Below are 24,191 nucleotides of genomic sequence, written 5' to 3'. Positions count from 1 at the left end.
CTAGCATCTGGTCACTCCCTTGACCTGCCAGGACTCCCCACCAAGTGTCTGGTCAATCCCTTTGACCCACTTGGACTTTTCTCTTCTTGCTAAGTATCCGGTCACTCCCTAAGACCTACTTGGACTTTTCTTCCTCGTGCCAAGTATCCGGTCAATCCCTTTGACCTACTTGGACTCTCACCAGATGTCTGGTCAACCTTGACCCATCTGGATTTCTCTTGCCTGGCTTCACTCACCAGGACTTTCCCAATTGCCTAGCTTCACTCACTAGGTCTTTCACCTGGCTTCACTCACCAGGATTTTCCCAATTGCCTAGGTTCACTCACTAGGTCTTTCACCTAGCTTCACTCACCAGGATTTTCCTCCTGCCTAGCTTCACTCACTAGGTCTTTCATCTGGCTTCACTCACCAGGATTTTCCTCCTGCCTAGCTTCACTCACTAGGTCTTTCAAATTGCCTAGCTTCACTCACTAGGTCTTTCACCTGGCTTCACTCACCAGGATTTTCCTCCTTCCTAGCTTCCCAGTTAGGACTTCCCAGTCACGTATCCAGTCATCCTTGACCTACTTGACTCTTCTTCAATCAACCTTGCATTGTCAAACATCGAAACCCAAACCAAGACTTAAGCTTGGTCAACCAGGTCAACCTTGACCTGAGGGATGTTGCACCAACACATCTGATGTTGGGAAGTCCAAGTAGGTCAAAGGATTGACTGGATACTTGGCACAAGGAAATCCAGATGGGTCAAGGTTGACCAGACATCTGGTGAAAATCCAAGTAGGTTAAGGGAGTGACCGGATACTTGGCATGATAAGGAAAAGTCCAAGTGGGTTAAAGGGATTGACCAGACACTTGGTGAGGGAGTCCTAGCAAGTCAAGGGTGACTGGATGCTAGGCATGATGAACCAACAGGTCATGGATTGACCGGATGTTGGTTTGGGGGCTTGGGACTTGGTTTTGGGCAAAAACCAATGTCTGGATTGATCAGCCGATTGATTGGTTGATGCCCAATCGATCGACCGATCGATTGGGAAGGTCCCCGTGACAAGCCTCGAGTGGGCAAGTCGCCGAGCACACAGAACGTCTCTGGATCGATCGGTCGATCGATCCAGAGACCCTAATCGATCAGTGAATCGATTGGGGTGGCGCGTTTTTACGCGATAAAGGCTGGATCGATTAGCCGATCGATCCAGGCATTTCCCGTAGAGTATAGAGGCGCTCTGGATCGATCAACCGATCGATCCAAAGCCTCCCCGATCGATTGGGAGCAATCCAATCATTCGGGATCCTACCGTTGGCATCGTATTTAGCTGCAGGCGTTCGATTCCTTTGGCAGAATTTCACCGATTCATCTCAGATCTTCACTGTGCTCCCAGAACTTCTCCACAAAGTTCAGATCGCCAGTTCTTGAAGGTTCTTGGAGGTTTTCCAAGTCAAGAGGCGGATCTACAGCTGAAGAAGAAAGCTAGGGTTAGGGTTTTCAGTTGTAAAACCTGTAAGCTATTGCTTGTATTTGTTTTCCTTTCTTTTTTCTTGTAGTGTGAACTTGTAGGGCTTCTCCGCCTTCGGTAGTTACCGAAAAGGAGTGTTTATTAGTGGAGGTGTGTGTGAGTGTGTGGATCCTTGGACTAGTCACCTCCTTTGGAGGTGGATACCAAGTAAATCTACTTGTTAGCGTTGTGTGTGTTGTTTCTTGTATATTTCCGCTGCACATCTTTGAAGAAACAAGCAACGCCTACCACGAGCACGCGACGAGCTATTCCCCCCCCCCCCCCCCCTCTAGCTACATTTCGGTCCCAACACTTGTGTGATGCTCTGGCTGAGACCTAGGGGTACATGCTTTCTAAGGGATAGATACCTAGGCTAAGTCCAATCTTTTAAAAATATAATAAAATTAGGATTTTGAAAATATTTTTCCTAGAATTTTAAACCAAGCTGAATTTTTTTTAAAAAAATCATAACTTTTGAAATAGCAATAGTAAAGAGAAATAATTTTAAAAGTAAACTCTATTCTACTAAGCACGTACCTAACTGTCTTCTAAGTGCACTAAACTCAAGTTCAGGTAATGGTTTTGTGAAAATATCAGCTAAGTTTGACTTGGACTCAACATAGTTAAATACAATGTCACTCTTGTTGGTCAGTCCTAGGAAAACGTACTGATTCCACTGTAAAAAATTTTTTGTACAAGTGTCAAACCTTTCCTTAAATAACCTATTGTGTTCTTTAGAAGTTAAATTAGGAATCACAAATGGAACTTAACATCATTGATTCCAAATTTAACTTATCTGTTCTTAATGGTTTAGATTTGAATCGCAAGCGGAACTTAACACTATTGATTCAAATCCACCTATGTTATTAATTCCATTAAATATTATTTTCTAAAATTGGCTTCCAGGACTGCATGGTGAGACACATGGCCTTCTTGGATATGAGAGCAACCACCACCACCTAGACAAAGCCTTTTAAGGAAAACTAATATTTAATTTCCTTAAATAACTCTAGGTTAACCAAAAGAAACAATCGAATCACAAATTCGAAAAAGAAGAAAACACAAACTCGAAAAACTAATTCGAAAAACTAGATCTAATGCCTCTTGTGTTTGGAATTCATACAAAGAAAAATAACTAGCATAATGTGGAAAATAATTGCTAATTATACCTTCTCTTTGTATGCTAATGACCTCGAGATCTTCTGCCGTATTCCTTGCCTCGCCTTGGACGTCGTGTGGGCGACGATCCTCCAAGATGAACACCACCCAAAAGCTTCCTTCCTCTTCCTCTAAAATCCGACCACCACCACCACCAAGGAGAAGAGAGCAAAGGGAAAAAGGAAGAGGGAGGGCCGACCACCTAGAGAGACTCCACCAAGAGAATAAGAATTGTTGTCTCATGAAGCCTCCTCACCCCTTCTTTTATAATACTTTCCTAAGGCAAATAAGGGAAGAATTTTTATAAAAATTAAAATCTTCCAAGAGTTTTTCCTTTTCCCTTTTATTTTTCCTTTTCTTTCCTCTTGATTGAATCAATCACCAAATTAGTTGGATGATGATTTTATTTTTTTGTTTTGGCCGGCCACATTGCTTGGGCACCAAGCAAGGGTGGCCGACCCCTATAAGAGGAAGGAAATAATTTTTTATAAAATTTTTCAAAAAGAAAAACTCTTATAAAATTTTACAAGCTCTCTTTCCTAAAGTAGGAGTTAAAAAAGGAAAGTTCTAAAAATTAAAACCATGTTTTAAAATTTAAAACTTCTCTTATAAAATTTTCTTTTTTAACATGGTGATAGAAAATTTAAATTTTAAAACTTATCTTCCTTTTTTTCTTAAACCATGAGGATGGTTAAAAAAAGGAAAGTTTTAAACTCTCTATTAAAACATGTGGCCTAATTCAAATAAGGAAAGTTTTAAAAATTAAAATCTCTCTTTTAAAACTTATAGTTTTCTACAAAGAGAAGATTTTAAAAATTCAAAACAACCCTCTCTTTTTGAATTATTGTGGCCAGCCCCTACTAGCTTGGTCACCAAGCAATAGGGTCGGCCCTTTAAGAGGAGATGTGGCCGGCCATTGCTTGGTCACCAAGCAATGGACCGGCCCCCTTCTTAGACACCAAGATGGGCCTTTCTTTGGATGGACTTGAGGATCTAATGAGGCTACGACAGGGACCTAGAGGAGAAATTGGTTTTGACCTTATGATGAGATTGAGTATCCCGTGTTCGCCCCGAACACACAACTTAAGTTCATCGATAATAACTCATTCCACTAGAGAGTTATTACTGCACTACCGCACCAATCTCAAATTATATTATGTGCTCCTTCTTATCATGAGTGTGTTAGTCTCCCTATGTTTAAGATAACAAATGCCCACTAATTAAGTAAGTTACTGACAACTCATTTAATTAATATCTAGCTCCAAGAGTAGTACCACTCAACTTTATTGTCATGTCGGACTGAGTCCACCTGCAGGGTTTAACATGGCAATCCTTATGAGCTCCTCTTGGGGACATTCTCAACCTAGATTACTAGGACACACATTCCTTCTATAATCAACAACACACACTATAAGTAATATCATTTCCCAACTTATCGGGCATATTGATTTATCGAGCTAAACATCACCCTTTGATAAGTCAAAGAAATTAATATTAAATATATGTGTTTTTTATTATATTAGGATTAAGAGCACACACTTCCATAATAACTAAGGTCTAGTTCTTTTATTAAGTCAGTACAAAAAGAATTTTCCTAAAATGGTCCTACTTAATACACTTAGAGTGTAACAGTGTAATTTATTAATCAAGATAAACTAGTAGTTAATTACACTATGACTATTTCGATGGTTTGTTCATTTCCATCTTAGTTGTGAGCAATTGTTTATAATTTATAAAGAATCGACAACATTATCTTCTGTGTGTGACACCACACACCATGTTATCTACTATATAAATTATTTGAACAATTACATTTAACAAATAAATATAGATTTTGACCAATGTAATTCTTTTATTTCAAATAAATGTTTACAAAAGCTAGACTTTTATTATACACTCTAACAACCCTTAGCTATATGATCCCTTACAAAGTGATGTTTTACTTCTATATATTTAGTCCTTGAGTGGTGGATTAGATTTTTGGTTAAGTTAATTAAACTTATATTATCAATTGAAATTTTTATATTTTTATATTCTAATTGATAGTCCTTTAAGGTATGCATCATCCATATAGTTGAGATGCACATTTCGCCATAGCTATGTACTCTGCTTTAGTAGTGGATAAAGCAAAATAATGTTACTTTCTTCTTGACCAGTTTACTAGGTATTGACCTAGAAATTGACAGTTTCCACTTGTACTTTTTCTATCTAGTTTACACCCAGCATAGTTTGAGTCAGAATAACCAACTAGGTCAAAAGCGTTGGTCCTAGGGTACCAAAGTCCTACATTTAGCATTTTCTTAATGTATCTAAGTATTCTTTTAACATTTGTTAGATGTGATTCTTTTGCACAAGATTGGTACCTAGCACACATACCTACTGCAAATAAAATATCAGGTCGACTTGTAGTTAGGTATAATAGGCTTCCTATTGCACTTCGATAATATTTTAAGTCTATTAGTTTTTCTTCTAAATCTGAGTCAATCTTAACGTTAGTTGTCATTGGGGTATTTGTATTTTTAGAATTTTTCATGCCAAACTTTTTAATTAATTCATTAGCATATTTTGTTTGAAAAATATATATTCCTTCTTTTGTTTGTTTTATTTGTAAGCCTAAGAAAAAGTTAAGCTCTCCTACTAAGCTCATTTCAAATTCACTTTCCATTAATTTAGTAAAATCTTTTAAAAACTTAGTGTTGGTTGAGCCAAAAATTCTATCGTCTACATAAATTTAAGATATAAAGATGTCTTTTTCTAAGGTTTTTACAAATAAAGTTTGATCTATTTGTCCTTGGTTAAACCCCTTGGATATCAGATAAGTTGAAAGTCGTTCATATCAAGCCCTAGGTACTTGTTTTAGTCAATATAGGGTTTTTTTTAACCTAAAGACATGGTTTGGGTGGTCCAAATCCTCAAATCTTAGGGGTTGACTTACATACACCTCTTCCTTGATGAATTCATTTAAGAATACAGATTTTATATCCATTTGATATAACTTGAATCCTTTATGTGCTGCATAGGTCAGCAGCATACTTATAGATTCAAGTCTGGCTACGGGTGCATAGGTTTCATCATAATCTAATCTTTTTACTTGGCTGAACCCTTTTACTACTAACCTAGTTTTATTTCTTACTATTTCACTCTTGCCATCCAATTTATTTCAAAATACCCATTTAGTATCAACTATTTTATTTATGGGTTTAGGTACCAATTCTCAGACTTAGTTTCTTTCAAATTGGGCTAACTTCTCTTGAATTGCTAATACCCAGTCTGGGTTAGGTAAGACTTCTTCTATAGTCTTGGGGTTCAATTTTAGAAATAAGGACTATCTGACTTAGGTTTCTATAGGATGATCTAGTTCGAACTCCTAGGATTGGATCACCCAAAATTTGGTTAGATGGGTGGTTGGAACTTATTCTTGAAGGTCTTATGTTAGGATCAACAACTGGTTCTTGTGATTCTTTAGGGTTTAGGATCAACTCCTAGGGTTGGGTCACCCAAAATTTGAATATCTTCATCGTCTTCTATGTTTCTTGTATTAATATTTTTTATATTTTTAGTGATATTTTTATTTATTGAATTAGGTAAGTTATTTTCTTCATCAAAAATCACATTAGTTGTTTCTTCAACTTTTAGGATATTTTTGTTATAGACTTTGTAAGCCCTATAAGTTGTGGAGTACCCTAAAAAGATTTCTGTTGTTGAATTTGATGTAAAATTTTCTAAGTAGTCCTTTGTGTTTAGAATATGGACTTTACATCCAAATACCTTTAAATAATTTAAGTTAGGGATTTTATTATAATATATTTCATATGGAGTTTTATTTTGAAATTTATTGATTAATATTCTATTTTGAATGTAACATGTCGTATTTATTGCTTTGGCCCAGAATTGATTATTTAGGTTATGTTCGTTTAACATGGTTCTGGCGGCTTCTTGTAGTATTCAATTTTTTTCATTCTACTAGACCATTTTGTTGGGAGGGTTCTAGGACATGAATATTCATGATTGTAGTCATTTGTTTGGTATAATTCATCAAACCTATGATTGTCAAATTCCCCTCCATGATCACTTCTAATTATTTTAATTTTAGTGTCTTTTTCATTTTCTATTAATTTACAAAAAGATTTAAAGATTTCGTAAGTCTCATCTTTGGTTTTTAGAAATTTTACCCAAGTAAATCTTGAGTAATCATCAATTATAACTAAGCAATATTGATTTTTGCTTAGTGACTTGGCTCCATGTGAATCAAATAGGTCTAAGTGTAGGAGCTCAAGTATTGAGTTAGTTCTATTTAGGTTGGTTAACTTGTGGGTTGACTTAGTTTGTTTACCCTGCTGGCAAGCATTACAGATTGTATTTTCTAAATTTTTTAATTTGGGTCAACCTCTAACTAAGCCATTTTGACTCATTTTTTAAATGAGTCTGAAATGAGTGTGACCCAGAGTCTGATATGAGTGTGACCCAGTTTTTTATGCCACAACTAAGTTTCCTCTTGTTGTGTCAATAAACACTTGAGTGAGGAAGTTGGTAGATTTATTGTGTAGATATTCTTTTTCCTAATTACTTTAAGTGTAATTTTTGGATTTTGGACATTTTTGATTAAACGCTCAGAGTTTGAAAACGTTACTAAGTACCTAGAGTTACACAATTGACTAATGCTAAGTAAGTTAAAATTCAATTTATTGACCAATATAACTTTTCGAATAAAAAATTTGGAACTCAGTTTGATTTTACCTGTTCCGATTACCTTAAGTGTTTCGTCGTTACCGAATCCAACAGATCCTAAATTTTTGAATTTTAAGTTGGTGAACTTTAATCTATCTCAGTCATGTGCCTAGAGTATCCACTATCCAACATCCATTGGTCCAAATCATTATGTTCCTACACATAAAGCATTTGATTTGGATCCAACTTTAAGGGATTGTAAGATAGATTGATTGGGTTCAATCCCTTATTTTCCATCTCACCCAATCTATGTGTCAATCATGTTATACCTATGGGTGATTGTGAGATGGTTAATTAAATTAGATTAATTTAATTAAGTTTAAATTAAGTTTAAGTTTAGTTAAATTTTAATTTAGGTTAAGTTCAGTTTAATTTTAATTTAATTTAAGTTCATCTTAATTTAGTTTAATTTTAATTTAGGTTAGGTTTAATTTTAATTTAAAGTTAGTTTTAGTTTAAGTTAATTTAATTTTAATTTAATTTGAGTTTAATTTAGTTTAATTTTAATTTGGTTTTACTAATTGAAACCTAGATCCATCTTAACCTTTTTCTAAATTATCACTCAGGGAACCTTATAAGATTTTGTGAGATGGTTAATATTATCTTCAATTTAGATTACAATATAAGGATTGATTTACAATTAAGTTAAACTAAGGTTTTATAGTTAGTCAATTAAATATTTATTTCAATAATTGACTTCCAAGCTATGGCGAGACACTAGCTAGGCATTCTTGGGTATGGAATCATCCACGATTTCTAGACAAAGCCTTTCAAATAAATTGGATATTTAATTTCCTTTCTGAAACTCCTCGATCTAACTAGTCAAGTGTGAATCAAGCCTAGAACCTTATTTACCCTAGTCTAAGTATGTATAGTGAAAGTATTAAAGCAAGCATCAAGCAAATCTATTTATCGATAAAAATGGTCTTTCTATCAGCTTCCCCTAGATCATAGCCTCGATAGGATCTATCAAGGTAGTGGATTTGATCCTTGGGGACCCAATATTGACCAAGTCCAACTTGATTAATCAAGTTCGACTTGGAGACCCATGTTTGGACTAATTTTCTATTTGTTCTATTTACAAGTAATAAGTAAGATCTGTATTTTTGTTTAGCCTTAAATCCAAGTCCGGATCTATTGTAAATGATTCTTTATTTTCCAAGAATCAGATCAAGATTCTTGGAACCCAAGGTGAACTGTTCCAACGTGTCCTTAAGCCCTTTAACTTGAGTTTTCAAATTAGGATTTTCTTCCTAAAGTTGTTGGACTTAGGTTGAACTTCCATTTTGAACTGGCTCAATCAAAGGACTTAGGTTAGTCTCCTCCTTAATGATTGTTACCTCATTTTGGAGTGACTTGACTCGGAGGTTGGATTTGGCTAACTTATGCATGGAACAGTTAACTAAGTTATGCAATTTATCTATTTGAGAAGTTTTTACAGTGGAGTTATGCCCTTCGAAAACGGATACAGATCCATGGCTTCTCTCAGATTCTATTTCCGACTCGCTCTCGGTTTCAGATTCGTTGACTTGTTCCCGTGCTGTTAGCGTGAGGAAGCTCGTCTATTCGAGATCTTCCTCAGAATCTTCTGAAGAAGACTCATCTCATGTCGCCTGAAGTAGTTTCTTCTTCCTTTGCTTCTTTGGTTCCTTTTGGTTCGAACATTTGGCTTTGAAGTGTCCCTTTTTGTTGTAGCCGTAGAAGGTTACTTCGGACTTTACTTTTGGACTTGATTGCACCATCTTGGACTGAATCACTTTCTTGATGTCTTTCTTGGTGAATCATATATTCTTTTTGTAGAGTTTTCGTACAAGGTTGACGAGTTCAGCTGTAATCTCATCGTCGTCGTCTTTTGAGTTTGGTTCATCTTCAGACTCGGGTTCAGTTCTGCGCTTTGCTTTTGATTCCCACGTTCTGCTCATTCCTGCAATCAAAGCAATACCTTTCTCGACTCGAGTAGTATTAGTTTTTTCATGAAGCTCAAATTCAGAAAATAATTCATCTAATTTTATTAAGGAGAGGTCCTTGGATACTTTGTAAGCATCTACCATGGATGCCCACAAAGTGTTCCTCGGAAATACATTGAGTGCATACCTGATTATATCGTAGTTTTCCACCTTATGACATATTGCATGAAGGTTGTTCAGCAGGTCCTGAATCCATGCGTGAAGTTGGCTTGCCGACTCGCCTTCCTGCATTTTTATGTTATACAGTTTATTTAAAATTAAATCACGTTTGCTTACCTTCGTGTCAGAAGTTTGGTCACAAAGACTAGTTCATTCAGGTAAGTCACAAAGATTAGTTAGTCACAAAGACCTAATAAGTCACACAGACTATTTGAGAGTTTGGTCACAAAGACCATATAAGAACATCTAATCCATACTTAGAGAAAATGGTTCGTGCGACAGCAAGCACACTGAGTGATAGTTGCTAAGAAGATTGTTACACCTTACATAGCCGCTCTCTGAGCAATCAATACTAACAAAGTTGTTACACTTTACTTAGCCGCTCAAATAAATTAGAGACACGCTCTGCATGGCGCATAGCCTCTTTCCTGGTGGCACATAGCCTTTATCCGGGATCCATCCAATCTTCAAGTGACACATAGCCATTATCTTGAAGATATCCATGTCTTGCTATTTATCCAGATTAAATAATCTTCATTTACATCAATATGAACATCTCTAATCCCTTATAATGTCCATTATGTCAAGAGCATGTTCCATATCTAATATTCACATTCATTTCTATACATAATAGAAATGGGTGAAATGGGTCGACCAGTGAATAACATCAAAAGATGTAAATATATTTAATCTTCCTTTTTAGCTAGAATCGATTCATTTTAATCAGTCGTTTTCCTAGTTATGCTCCATAGACCGAATCATACATAGCCATAGGATACACGCTAAAGTAGCAGACACTGATTAAAACTTCAAGTAAACAACTAAATAGTCACTAAGGTAAAAAATGAGATTAACTTATAATCTCAAAGGTCTCACATAATAGAGAAACGGGGATTTATTCTGCTACTACCTTTATTGTCGCAATATCACATGTGGTATGAATCACATATTAAGATGTTATTCTCTTTACTAAAAAGAGTGCATGTTATCTTCAAATTCAACATCGTACAGATTTTGATCTAGACATACCTAATGTCTAATCCTGAATTCAACAAATGAATTCTAATCTGGCCTTTAACAGGTTCAGTAAATAGAGGGTTCATTTGCTTCGATCATTATTAACACATAAATAATCTCATCTTGACACAATTATCAAGGCGACCTCAACTTATGGATCTGTCTTTAATTTCAGCTACGTAAGCTATTCCATAAGTAACGGTCTTACCGCTATTTGTACTTAACAAACAGAAATAATTGTCCATGTGAGTAGTATCAATCTCCACCTATCAATATGCTCACCGAGATCTGATATAAATGTAATAAATACAGCATATACACTGAATAAATTATGGCAAATGACACAATTAAATCATAAATTCTGATTGTTATTTCAATATTGTTACATTCTATGAAATCCCAAAGACTTTACATGTTCTTTAAATGACTCTTTAGTCATTAGCTTAGTAAAAGGATCTGCAAGCATATAGCACGTGTAGAGACATACTCAAGAATTACTTTTCTTTTAGCCACAATATCCCTTACAAATTATATTTAATTTCTATATGCTTGCCATTGCTGTGATATTTGGGATCCTTGGAAAAAGCTATTACAGCTTGATTGTCACAGTAGACAGTTACTGGACTCCCACTAACTTCAGTAATTTCCAGATGCTTCAAGAACCTTCTCAACCAGACTGCTTCTTGCACAGCCACTGAACATGCCACATATTCAGCTTCCATAGTTGACAAAGCTACACAAGCTTGTTTCTTGCCGTTCTAGGAGATGACGCCACCATTCAGCAAGAATGCATAGCCTGATGTGGATTTTCTATCATCCAGGTCCCCAGCCCAATCTGCATCTGAATAACCTTTCAGACTCATATATGATCCTTGAAAATAGAGACAATAATCTGTTGTCACCTTCAGATATCAGAATATCCTTTTTACCGCCTTCTAGTATCTCGGTCTTGGGTTTGACTGGAAGCGACTGACCAAGCCCACAACATAGTTGATATCAGGATGTGTACACAACATAGTGTATATCAAACTACCAATAGCACTGGCATATGATTTTTTATTCATCTCAGCTATTTCCTCTGGAGTTTTAGGACACATACTCTTGTTCAAAATAGTACCTTTCACAATAGGTGTATGTTCTACGTTGTAATTTGACATGTTGAAATGATGTAACATTTTATTTATATAAGACTTTTGTGACAGATCCAAAAGTCTTTTAGGACGATCTCTTATGATCTTTACTCGTAAGATGTATTCAGCTTCTCCCATATCCCTTGTATCAAATTATGATGACAGCCACTTCTTGACTTCATTCACATATCCTATGTCATTTCCAACAATCAGCATATCATCAACATATAATGATAAAATAACATACTTTTCTTTTTCCCTTTTTAGGAAAATACAATGATCCTCATTGATCATCCCGAAACCATAAGATAAACCAACTTTGATAAATCTTATGTTCCATTATCTTGACGTTTGCTTTAGCCCAAATATAGACTTTCTAAGTCTACATACTTTTTACTCTTGGCCTTCAGCAATGAAACATTCTGGCTGAACCATAAAGATTTCTTTGTCAAGATCACCGTTAAGGAAAGTGATTTTTAGATCCATTTGATATAATTCCAAGTCATAATGTGCTACAAAGGCCAAAATAACTCGTATTGACACAAATTTTACTACGGGAGAAAATGGCTCTTCAAAGTCAATACCCTCCATTTGGGTATATCCTTTTGTAACTAAATGAGCTTTGTATCTGTTAATCGATCCATCAGCTTTCCACTTTATTTTGAGAATTCACTTATTCCCAATAACCCTTCGGCCCAGAGGAAGATCGACTAAGTCTCAAACATGATTTTGAATCATGGACTCCATCTCTTCAACCATTGCAGCTTTCCATTTTTCTCTAACTCTACATCCCAATGCTTCCTCAATGGATTGAGGTTCATCGTCGTCAATTGGAAGTGTAACCAATGCCTCATTCTCAATATCAAACCTCTTCTTGGGTTTGATCTTACGAACACTTCTCCGTAAGTTAGGCTGTTGAGAAGTCATGACTCGGCATATCACTCCCACTCGGTTGACTAGACTCAGGTATCCCTTTTGACACCTCTCTTATTGATAATATCTCATCCTCCTCAAATAAAGGAACATTTTTATCAACATCACTTCTGATTGGGAACTCTGTTTCAAGAAAAGTTGCATCACTCGAATATATTTTAGAGATGGTTCCATCTAGTTGCTCACCTATGAAAACATAACCTTTGGAGGTCTCATGATATCTTATAAAGATACATTTCTTACCTCTAGGTCCCAGTTTTCCATATCTGTGAGAACTATCATGAACATAAGCAGCTGACCCTGAGGGTCTCAGATTACTTAAATCTGGTTTTCTGCCTGTCCAACGATCATATGGGGTAGATGAAACTGACTTTGAATGCACTTTGTTAAGTATATATGCTGCAGTTAATAACGCATCTCCCCAATAGGAGATTGACAAATTAACCCGCACCATCATAGACCTAACCATTTCAAGAAGAGTCCAATTTCTTTTTTCAGCTACCTCATTTTGTTGTGAAGTTCCAGGGATTGTCAACTATCTTATAATCCCTCTATCATTACATATTGTCTTGAACATATCAGACAAATATTCCCCTCCACGGTCAGTGCGTAAAGTCTTAACTTTACATTCCGTTTGATTCTCAACTTCATTCATATAATGAATGAAGTAATCCAATGCTTCAGATTTGTGAGAAATCAAATACACATGACCGAACCTAGAGAAATCATCAATAAATGTAATGAAATAGGAAGCTCCATGTCTAGCCTTCACAAATATCTAAATAAATTAACTGCAATGTTGATTTAGATCTAATAGCCTTACCAAATGGTTTCCTAGTTGCTTTTCCAGCAAGACAATGCTCACATATAAACAATTGAATCTTAGCTCGAGTACCTAATAGACCCTCTCTAGCCAACCGATTCATACGTTCTTGTCCTATGTGGTCTAATCTAGCATGCCAAACCTCATCAGTTATATCTGCATCACTAGTTAGAGCAATATTTGAAAAACAATCATCAATAGCATAATTGATATTTGGCTCTATATCAAGAACCATAAAACCATTTGTTAAAAAATCATGTCCGATTGACACTAAGTCAATCTTAAGTTCAACACATCGACTGTAAAAATTAATACAATACCCTAAATCAAGAAGACACGTAACGGAAACAAGATTCCGTCGAATTTCAAGAGCATACAGGACATCATGTAGAAACAAAACTCTACCACCACGAAGGTTGAGTTTGTAAGTGTCGACTCCTTTGATTTCAACTCTTGCATTGTTTCCTACATAGATTCATTTGTTGTCAACTGGTACCCGATGGTACTCAACAAATGTAACTAGCTCTCTAGCTACATGGTTGGTTGCTCCCGAATTTATAATCCATAAAGGATAAGAATCAGCTAACAACACTGAACTAGCAACAAAATGCTCTTGAAAAGAAGACACACTTAGATTTACCTTTTTCGGCTCAGTGCACTCCCGAGCGAAGTGACCCTTCTTGTCACAGTTAAAACAAGTCAACTTGTTTTTAGGTTTCTTTCCAGTCTTCTTTACTATCTTCTTGATTGGGCCCTGTCCCACAGCAGCAGCTTCCCTCTTCTTTTCCGTCCCTTTCTTGAACCATTTCTTCTTTATGGATCCAGATGATCCAACAGAACCTACAGCCACATATGCTTGTCCAGAAATCCTTGAAGATTCAACTCTTTCTGTCTCTAATTCTACATGGCGTGAGACATTAGTGAAAGTCTTGATACTCTCACTGTGAGTTAGAGTCTTCTTTATGGTCTCCCAAGAATCTGAAAGTGAATGAATAACTACTTGAACCTGTTGTTCATCGGTCAACTCATGACCAACAGTTTTAAGCTCCCGAATCATGTTCGACATCTCCCTGAGGTGTTGAACCATTGATACATTCGGACGCTTCTTGTAGCTGTCAAACTTGATTGTCAACTGTCGAAGCTTGCTCAGACTTACTCCACTATATTTTTCTTTAAGGGCTACCCATACTACATGAGCCAAAAGATACAACTCATACTCAAAAGCTAGATCGTCTACCATTGAACTAATCAATATACCCTTCGCAGTGGAGTCCTTTTTCTTCCATGTTTTATAGGCATCAAGATCTCGTCTATGTTGTGCAGTGGGACCATCTATAGGTTCTTCCATAACCTGATTTACAACCTCTAGAACTTTTTTTTCCTCAAGTACATACTGTATCATGAGGTGTCAGATCTTATAGTTATCCCCATTAAGTTTTTCACCTTTGTTGAGTTCACCTATTATGTTTTTGGTTGCCATAATCTATCATAAATAAACACATTATTTAATATTCAGCGTAATTCATATGCATGTAATTTATGATTGACTCAATATTAATTTGAGTTGGTTTACAAAATCAAGTGACAACCATGTTTTCACTCATCATTCATACGACCAATCAAATCAATATTAATCAATTATATTACATACATCCCAACAAATGAACTAATCACTTATAATATCATGAATTCTTTAATTAAATTAACTAATCATTTAATATATCATGATTTCTTTAATTAAATGAACTAATCATTTAATATATCATGAACTAATCATGCATCGTGTCAAACAAACATCATAAATAAATGAACATATCATTAATATAAAATTATGTTGCATATTGTTAACATATAACTGACTGACATGAACGAAATGGACTAAAATTATTTACACATAATGAAAAATAACAATAACAGAACTCTAGTAAACTAGATAGGCTACTACCACTCCCACTAGAACAAACACTAGTGCAGTGGCCAATATTATCTCTTTCAGCCTGGACTCATTTGGGGTAATCTTAGGCAGGACAGCTTCAAGATTCTCTATAGGATCCTCATCTGGATTCTCCACACACTCTCCCATATTCTCTTCTGATTCTTCAAGATCTTCTGAATCCTCTTCAGATTCATCTGGATCCTCCTCTGGATCTACAGGATCTTCTGAATCCTCTTCAGATTCATCTGGATCCTTCTCTTGATCTTCAGGACCCCAATAGAAATGAAGTAATTGTCTGCACATCTCTGAATATGAGTTGTACCCATCATAATCATCCCAAAGTTGGAATGCTATATGTCGAAGATTTTCCGGCAGTGAATAGACCAGAGCCCATCTTCTGTGTGTGTCTTGGACTAGAAACTCTTCTCGCTCGTGTTTCTAGAACAACCGATCGAGCCGACCAATAAGCCATCCGAGTCCTTGAACCAGGTCAAAATCAAGCTTCTTGATCTCCTCCCAAAGCTCATGTTATCGTAAATCATGACTAACCATATGAAAAATTAAAATTAAATAAGTTAGTACAAAACCGACTAACCAGTACAAAATCGGCTTATTTCAATTTATACAGGCATAATACCAATATAATAAATCAAGAAAAATAAATCTTCTTGATTTTTAGGAGTCTAAGTCGATAATTAGAACTGATCTAATTGGTCAGACCCATTGGATCAGTTGATTAGGGATCCAAATCCTAAGCTCGGTCCATAGTCCCTAATTAGAACTGATCTAATTCGACAGGGATCTTTGTACCTATGTTATGTTACTGTTTAATCTAAGTTCATTTCAACCAATATCAAACTTATTGATCAAACTCAGGTCCGTTTGATTAAACCAATGCTCATTGGTTTAAGTCTGACCAATTATGAACAAATCTAATCATTTGTTCAAATATGACCCAATAGAACAAATCTGGTCATTTGATCATATTTGGTCTACGCCCAATTAATTAACCCAAATTGATTTGAGTTTAGATCAAATTGGTGCGGTCAAACTAACTAATGATTTGATTGGACCAATATTGGACTAGTCCATTTATCATAAAAGGTGAATTAATTGAACTCAATATTCAATTAATTACCGCATGCATATAATAATAATGCTAAGCATGCATTCATAAAATTCTACATTAAGCATGCATTTGAAAAATTCTATAGTAAGTATTTTAAATATCCCCACGGCCTGAGCCCTGCTCGAATGGAAATCACGATCTTTGTCGTGATTTTGGCACAGTTCGATGCCAAACATCAGTGCCTGACGCCGGCGACGACTCGTTTGCTGACTTGCGACCTTGTCGCTAGTCTCATCCTGCTGCGATGCAGTCGTCGGCGCTCCTTTGCAACGACCAAACTATCGGCCACAGGAGCACGAAGATTTCCGGCCGAAAGTCACCTTCATGACTCGTTGCAGCGTGTTTAATGATGAGGAATAAAAATATAATTCCTAATACCCTGATACCATTGTTGGAATTATATTGTAATTAATTGTACAAAACAATTAAATATTTACAGCGATCTCCCACAGATCTGTAATCGACGTCGGCAAAACTCGCTGTCGGAAGAATGATCATAGGATCGGAAGGCTCTCCGCAATTCCACGAACCAAATCACATCGCCTCAGATGCTCTTCCTTCTCTCGTCTTCTCACGTCTTTTTTCTCGTACACCTTAATGATCATTGGACACACTATTTATAAAGGAAAATGACCTAGAGGTATAATGGACTTTTCTATTAAAAATAATGGAAAACATAGACATATTCCCACGTTCCCACTTTCTGTATTTCTTACCGTAGATTGAAAGAAGGATAAGAAATCTGGTATGTAGATCAAGAACCTCCCCATAAAGAACTTTAGCATAGAGAATAACAAAGCACTATATTACAGATTTTTCCGAAAACCTTTTTCCTAACATGTCTGTGCGAATGTTGCAACATCTTTTATAACTTTTATTATAAGTCTACTACTAAACACTTTGACTTTATCATATCGGGTTGATTTATAGTATGTAGAAATCCTTGGGATTGGCTAGATCAACTTCTAATTCTTTTTCCAATGAATGTTTGCTCCTATAGTCGAATATACTGCTAAAGGGTCAACTTTTCGAGTTAACTTGCAAAATTCCTTTCTGGAAATCAACAATGGACTAACCCAATCGATTGCTCAAAAATCAGTTCCCTTCTGAAATTCATCAATCAACTGCCACAATCAATTATTCAACATTTTGTGCACGTCCATGCTAAACCACAAGTTCTAACATATTATGGTTTGCATCAGTTATTACTATTCTCTTCATCTTTTGTATTAAGTTTTTCTCCGTCTCTGAACATCTTTCGGAAAGGAGTGCATTAGTGAATTGTTTATCCGAAAGCGATACAAGAGATCATAGGGCTTGGAGTAGTAGGTGTTGGACTGTAAACCAAGTAATTTTTTCCAATACATTCTGATCAAGTTTTTGAAAAAGAAAAGAGAGTTTTTAAAAAGAGTGATATTCACCCTCTCCTTTATCGTCTTTTCGGTCCTACAGCTTATGCTTACTTAGTATATGTGCTTGATTTTTATATTTGTGTTTGTACTTGAATTATAAGAGATTTCTCTGCCTGCGAAAAGATTCTTAAAATGAGAAGACTTAGTGGCCATGTGCTCTTGTGCATATGCCTTGGATGTATATAGAGTTTAGTCACAGGTTGTAGGAGAGCCTCTCGACATGTCAACAAACGGTAGTTGCACGAATGGAGTAATAGGCTTGATCGTTGAGAACTGTTGTTATTAGCCTCAAATCTCGATGTTCTTTTATATACTTTTTCTGATCAACTGAACATAGGGTTAGATCGACTATCAGATCTAGTTGAGTATGTGCTTGATTTCTCGGTTTTTAGGTTGACTGAACCTAATCTTTCCTTGTTTACTCTGATCTAATCAGATCAATCTTGCATGATTCGCTTAATTGATCGACTGATCCATCTAAATCAACCTGGTTGATTGATCCCCCCAAAGATTCCTTTGTTGGTTGATTTGATTACATTCAATTTTCGATTTCGATATATGTTCAGTCAACTGAACACCCATCAGTCGACATAACTCTTGTTTCCTTCTGAGCTCGGATCAAAATTGAGTTGTTCTTATCCTCTTGGGATTAATCGACTGAACCTCTCTGTTCAGTGACCAAATCCTGAAAACTTTATTTTCTACAAAAACAAGGCTAACATAATAATAATAATAATAATAATAATAATAATAATAATAATAATAATTGTCCTAGAAAATAGAGTTAGAAATAGATATGTATGTATAAATTAATCTAACAGTAAAATTGTCTGATTTCAACTTAGAACTCCAAGTTGATTTATGAGTCGAATCAATGTTTAAGGTTTGTTCAAAATAGGGCATGTCCTGACTACTTTTCAAAACTAAAAGGTCTCTCCAAGACTTACCTTACTACTTGCCAAGTATTCGATCCAACCGACCTACTTGAACTTCTTCTTTTGCTCAATGTTAGATCAATCCACCAGGATTTCCTTCTTGATGTCCAGTCTAGTTGACCCATTAAGTGTTTTGTCAGATGAACTGATCTGGTCTTCTTCCTAGTCTCTGGTCCTTTTGATTCACTAAGGCTTCACTGCCTAGTATATGATCCTCCTGACTCACTAGGACATCTGATACCTAATATTCTATCCTTCTGGCCCAATAGGACTTCTTATGTTAAGTGACATGCACACTTAACTCTCATATCAAATACATAATGTCTAACTTTAAATCCTTTATCATACATCAAAATACAAGTTTAATTATCGGTGTTGCCTGCACACAATCTTCCCCTTTTTGATGTTTGACAATGCAAAAAAGCATACCTTCTCTAATAAAGTTTAACATGCTTTTATAGAAATTTAGCTTAACTCAAAGCAGTTAAACTTAGAACAAGCTTGGAATAAGAAAGATTTAATTAACTTAAACTTAAATCATAGTATTAAAGTTTAAGTTAATCCAGATCAAGACTTGATAACTTAAAACTTAAATGATATCAAAAATAATAAGTAATAAGTTCATGTTCATGTTGAAAAATTCTAACAAGCTTAAAATAACTAACTTAAACTTAACTTCAATCTAAGTCTAAGTTTCATTCTAATGTTCAATTTTTCTAGGTCAATTTTCTCTCAACTTAACTTTAAACTTATCTCACCCCCTTGACACGCATCAAAATAATTTTCAAACTTTGTCAAAATATTTTTCAAGGCTTTTTCAAAGTATTTTCAAAATGAAAATATCTTCACTTAAGTTTTTTTCTACACTTAACTACCCTTTTCTACATTTAAATGTAATGTTCCTCATTTATTTTATACTATAGTTTACACTTAACTTTAACCATGTTGTCAATAATTAAAAGGAGAAGATTATTGGTGCAAGAAACACCATACTATCAAACCTAAATTTTAATATTGGTAAAGGGTTAAAAGTTAGATCATGTTGAGGTTTGATGTGCTTATCAAGTTTGCAGGAAAATTCTAATTGAGCCTAGGCAAGGAAGTCTTGGTCAGAGGGACTCACCAAGGAAGTCCTAGTTAGAGGGACTGTACAAGAAGTCTTGCCAGATCGAAGACATTGGGTAGGAAGCCTTGGGGGTCGAGAACACCAGGCAGGAAACCTTAAGGTCAAAGACACCAGGCAAGAAGTTTAGATGGGTCGAGGACCGGAGGTCTAACGGAAAATCCCAAGGTTCCAGATCAAGCTGAGCAAAATTTCAAACAGGTCGGGTGGGCCAAGGTTTGACACTAGGTAAACTCTCCTAAGTGAAGTAGTGAGGACCCTCTCTCGGAAAGAGAGTAATATACGTTGTTATAGCCTAAGGTTTCACAAGAGACTTGAAGTTGAGACCGGATGGCTAGAAAGCTATCAACTATAATTTTATTGTGCATGTGCTAACACTATGATATAGGAAGCTAAAAAAGTGAGATGGCTTAATAGGGAACTCCGGGCGTCCAGAGTGGATCCAGGCTACCGGAGGTCTAGGCACTTGAAGTGGATCCATGCGACCGGAGGTCTAGGCGTCCTGAGTAGAACCAAGTGCTTAAATAGCTCGAAATCCAGCCCATGTCCAAATGAGGTGGCATGTCATGATTGGGTGGTGCATGTCATGTAACAACCCAAATTTCCTCATTTCAAGTCTTAATAGTATTTTAAAATATTTAGAAATGCTATAGAAATATTCTAGAGATTTTTAAAAATTTTTAGAGTATTTGTATGTAATTTTTGGAGTTCGTTTGGTATTTTTACCAAACGGAGAAAGTTTCAAAAAATAAATAGGTACGACCGAGGTTCAAACCCGTGACCTCCGGCCGAACTGAACCTTAAGCGAATCCGGCTGACCAAGTGCCCAAGCGAGCGTTGCTGATTAAGGAAGGAGTGAAATTTATTTAAGAAATAATAGTTAACAGAATATTGGAGTTATAAAGGGAAAATTTAGAGTTGTATTTTCCGTGACCTAGCCTAATTTCCTCTCCTCTTCCCTCTCGCTCGTGACGACGTTCTGTGCTTGGGCGAAAATGAAGCAAAGTTAGGGCTTCTCTCCGATGGTCGGCCAAGGACTTATCCGAAGGTTTCTTCATCTCCTTGTGATCCTCTCGTTAGGGGAAACCGTGAGCACAAAGAGGAGGTCAAAGCTTGCAATCTTCAAAACCCTAGGAGCCCTTTTCTTTTCGGTTGTAAGTTTAAGAACACCTCGGTAAGTTGCTGCTCACCTGCAGCAAGAGTAGTTCCGAACTTGATTTGGTGTTTCCTTGTATTTTTTTTTAGTATGCCATGAAGATGAATGGTTTTTAAAAGTCTCTGCCGTGAGTTTCATTAAGGATACAAGAGGAGAATTGTTTAGGTTTGATATTAGGTTTGATATGTAGTTATCTTCTGCTAATAGTTCCTTATACATCTGGTTTGATCTTACCGTATGGATTATAGCATTTCTGCTATAGGTTTTTCTGTTAAACCTGAAAAGAATAGCCCTTGAATGTTAACATATCAAACTTAGATTTCCTAGTGTTTGTAGCAAGCATGAAAAACTCTATTGGAGCTTGGAACAGCCCCTCTTGGAGCTTGTTCCAGTCCGGAATTCTTTTGTTATATACGTGCATGAAAGGGAGTGAATAGATTTTGTAGTAGTGCAGATTTTTCGCTTGTGTAGTAGTAGGTTTTAGCTTGAATTGTGCCATAAAAATGGGCATGAATAGAGGAGCTTACTATTAGTTTTGTTGTGCAGTTTTCATATTTTTATAGCAGTGCACGAGTAGTTCTTTTTCTCTGCTATTTAGACCTTTATATGCTATGAATCTGCACGAGCAGATTTTTGCTTATTTCCTTTGCTATTTAATTCCCCTTTTGCTGTTTGCGAGCATGAGCAGTTCCTCTTTGCTTTGTTGTTTATGAACATAAGTAGTTTCCCATGTGCTATCAGTTAAGCATGTGTATTTCCTTTGCTGTTAGATGTGCACGAGCAGTATTTCCTAGTTTTTTTTCCTTTACTACTAGATATACATGAGCAGTATTGATTCTTATTTCTAGTTAGTTTCTATTAATTGAGCATGAGTAATTTCCCTTGCTATTGAATATGCATGAGCAGATTTATTTCCTAGTTTTGTTTGCTATGAGTTGAGCATGACCAGTTTCCTTTGCCACTAGATATGCACGGGTATACTTTCTAGTTTTTCTTTGCTATTAGATTAACATGAGCAGCTATATATGTTTTTTATTTCAGGCATTCAGATTTAAGTTTTTTTTCTTGCCATCTCAATATGCATGAATGGTTTTATTTATAAGCATGCTGTTTTATTTAGCATCTCAGCGCAGTTTTATTAAGCATTTCAGTACAGATTTTTATTAAGTGTAATAGTGCAGATTTTTGTTAAGTATCATAGTGCATATCTTGTTAAGTATTACAGTATTTTGAGTTTAAGAAAAAAGTATAAGAAAGATAAAGAAAAGAAAGAAAAAGGCCAAGGCTTTAAGTAGATCCCAAAGTCAAGACTTTAGGGATTTTGACACACAAGGTGCTTGTTAAAATGCCGAGGCATTATATATTAGAAGTAATAAAAGATAACAAGTATTTTATTTTTAAGAGGCTAGTACCCGACTTCCAACATTGTCGTTAAACAAATTCAGGTAACCAAATCCAAGGTCTTGGCCCTAGTAAGACCAAGGTCTTTACCCTCGTAGGACTGATGACTAGCTACAACAGTCTCTATTAGGGAGCGTGCATTGGTACTAAGCCTGGGCCCAAAAAGAGATTTATTATTACTTTGAAACATTAAAGTATAAATTTTAAACAAGTGAAATAAGCTTCACATAGGTTTAAAATTCAGCAAGTTTAGTTTTCTTGTATGCTGGCATGTTTGTTTAGATTTGCTTTACATGTTTAGCATATCAGTATGCCTTGTTTCCTTTGCTGTTAGATGAGCATGAGTAGTATTTTCTTTTGAGTATTCAGTTTCTAGATTTCTTTCAGCTTACATGTATATTCGAGTTTTTGTGAGTTAGATAGCGCTTACTAAGCAATTTTGCGTATAGATTGCATTTCCTCTTACTGCAGATAAAGAAAAGAAAAAGCTATAGCAAAGGAAGGCGACAAGGAGGTGTTCGATGATGTGTGATGCCAGGACTATGGGAGAGACTTGGTACGTTATTGAGTTTCTGTGTTTTAGTGAATAAGAAACGTTGAGATTGTACTTTATATTTCATGTCCTTTGAGATTGTACTCTATACTCCATGTTATTTGAGTCTATTCTTATTTTAGATTGCATACTAAGATGAGTTCAGTTTAGTTAGTAAGCACTTTGTGATTGCATTGAGATATAGTTTCATATGTTACTGTTATTATGTGTTATATGTGCATGTCAGTATTGTATTGTATTTTAGTCCTGCTGTACTACATATACTATGCCGAAATTTTAAGTTTTCTGGAAAAAAAAATTAAGTACAGTTTGTTACACTAGTTAAGCAAGAGTTTATAGTAGTTACGTAACGGACACCTTTAGAGAGTAGTGAGAAGGGTGGTCGTTACAAGTTGGTATTCGAGCAGTTCCTATTCTCCAGCATCACACATCAGCACCAACCTTGCCGTCTTCAAGTAAGAATGTATTTATACTTTCTTTTATGCTTTTCCTTTAGTGCTTGCAGTATAGAGAAATGTTTAGAAGTACCTGCTCATATGTGTTTAAAGTCAAGAGTCATGCTTAAGTAAGATATATCTAGAAAGTATAGTGATGATTTCAAGTTTTCCCTCTGCATGACGAGATGTCAAGAAGAGGGCGACCCCGTACCACTCGTACTGAGGACCGAGCTCAGGAGAACGAAGAGCCCAGAACAACTGAGCCTAATCTTTCTGATGTTGTTGCCCAATTCCAGAGACAAGTGACAGAGCAACAACAAGTGATTGCCAATCTGATGGCCAATAGGCAGCCAGTCTCTCCCACTCCTCCAACTATCAATGTGGAGACTTCAGTGGTGACTGAGGACCCACCAGTTACTCAGGAAGTCGCCACAGCACCTCAAAGTCAAGAAGCATACCTCATCCAGTGGCTGAAGCTGAAACCAGAAAACTTCTCAGGCACGACTGAGCCTTGGGATACTCAAGTTTGGTTCAAGACACTAGAGAGTACAATGGAGCTTCTTGACTGGCCAGTAGTCGAGAAGGTTAAGTCTTCCAAGAACTACAAATGGATATGATGCGATATGGGTAATAGTGGACAAATTGACCAAGTCTGCTCATTTTCTAGCCATCAAGGTGTCCCACTCTATAGAGCAGTTGACGCA

The sequence above is a fragment of the Zingiber officinale genome, chromosome 2A (assembly GCF_018446385.1).
Source record: "Zingiber officinale cultivar Zhangliang chromosome 2A, Zo_v1.1, whole genome shotgun sequence".
Taxonomy (NCBI): domain Eukaryota; kingdom Viridiplantae; phylum Streptophyta; class Magnoliopsida; order Zingiberales; family Zingiberaceae; genus Zingiber; species Zingiber officinale.
This window is presented reverse-complemented; position numbering follows the sequence as displayed.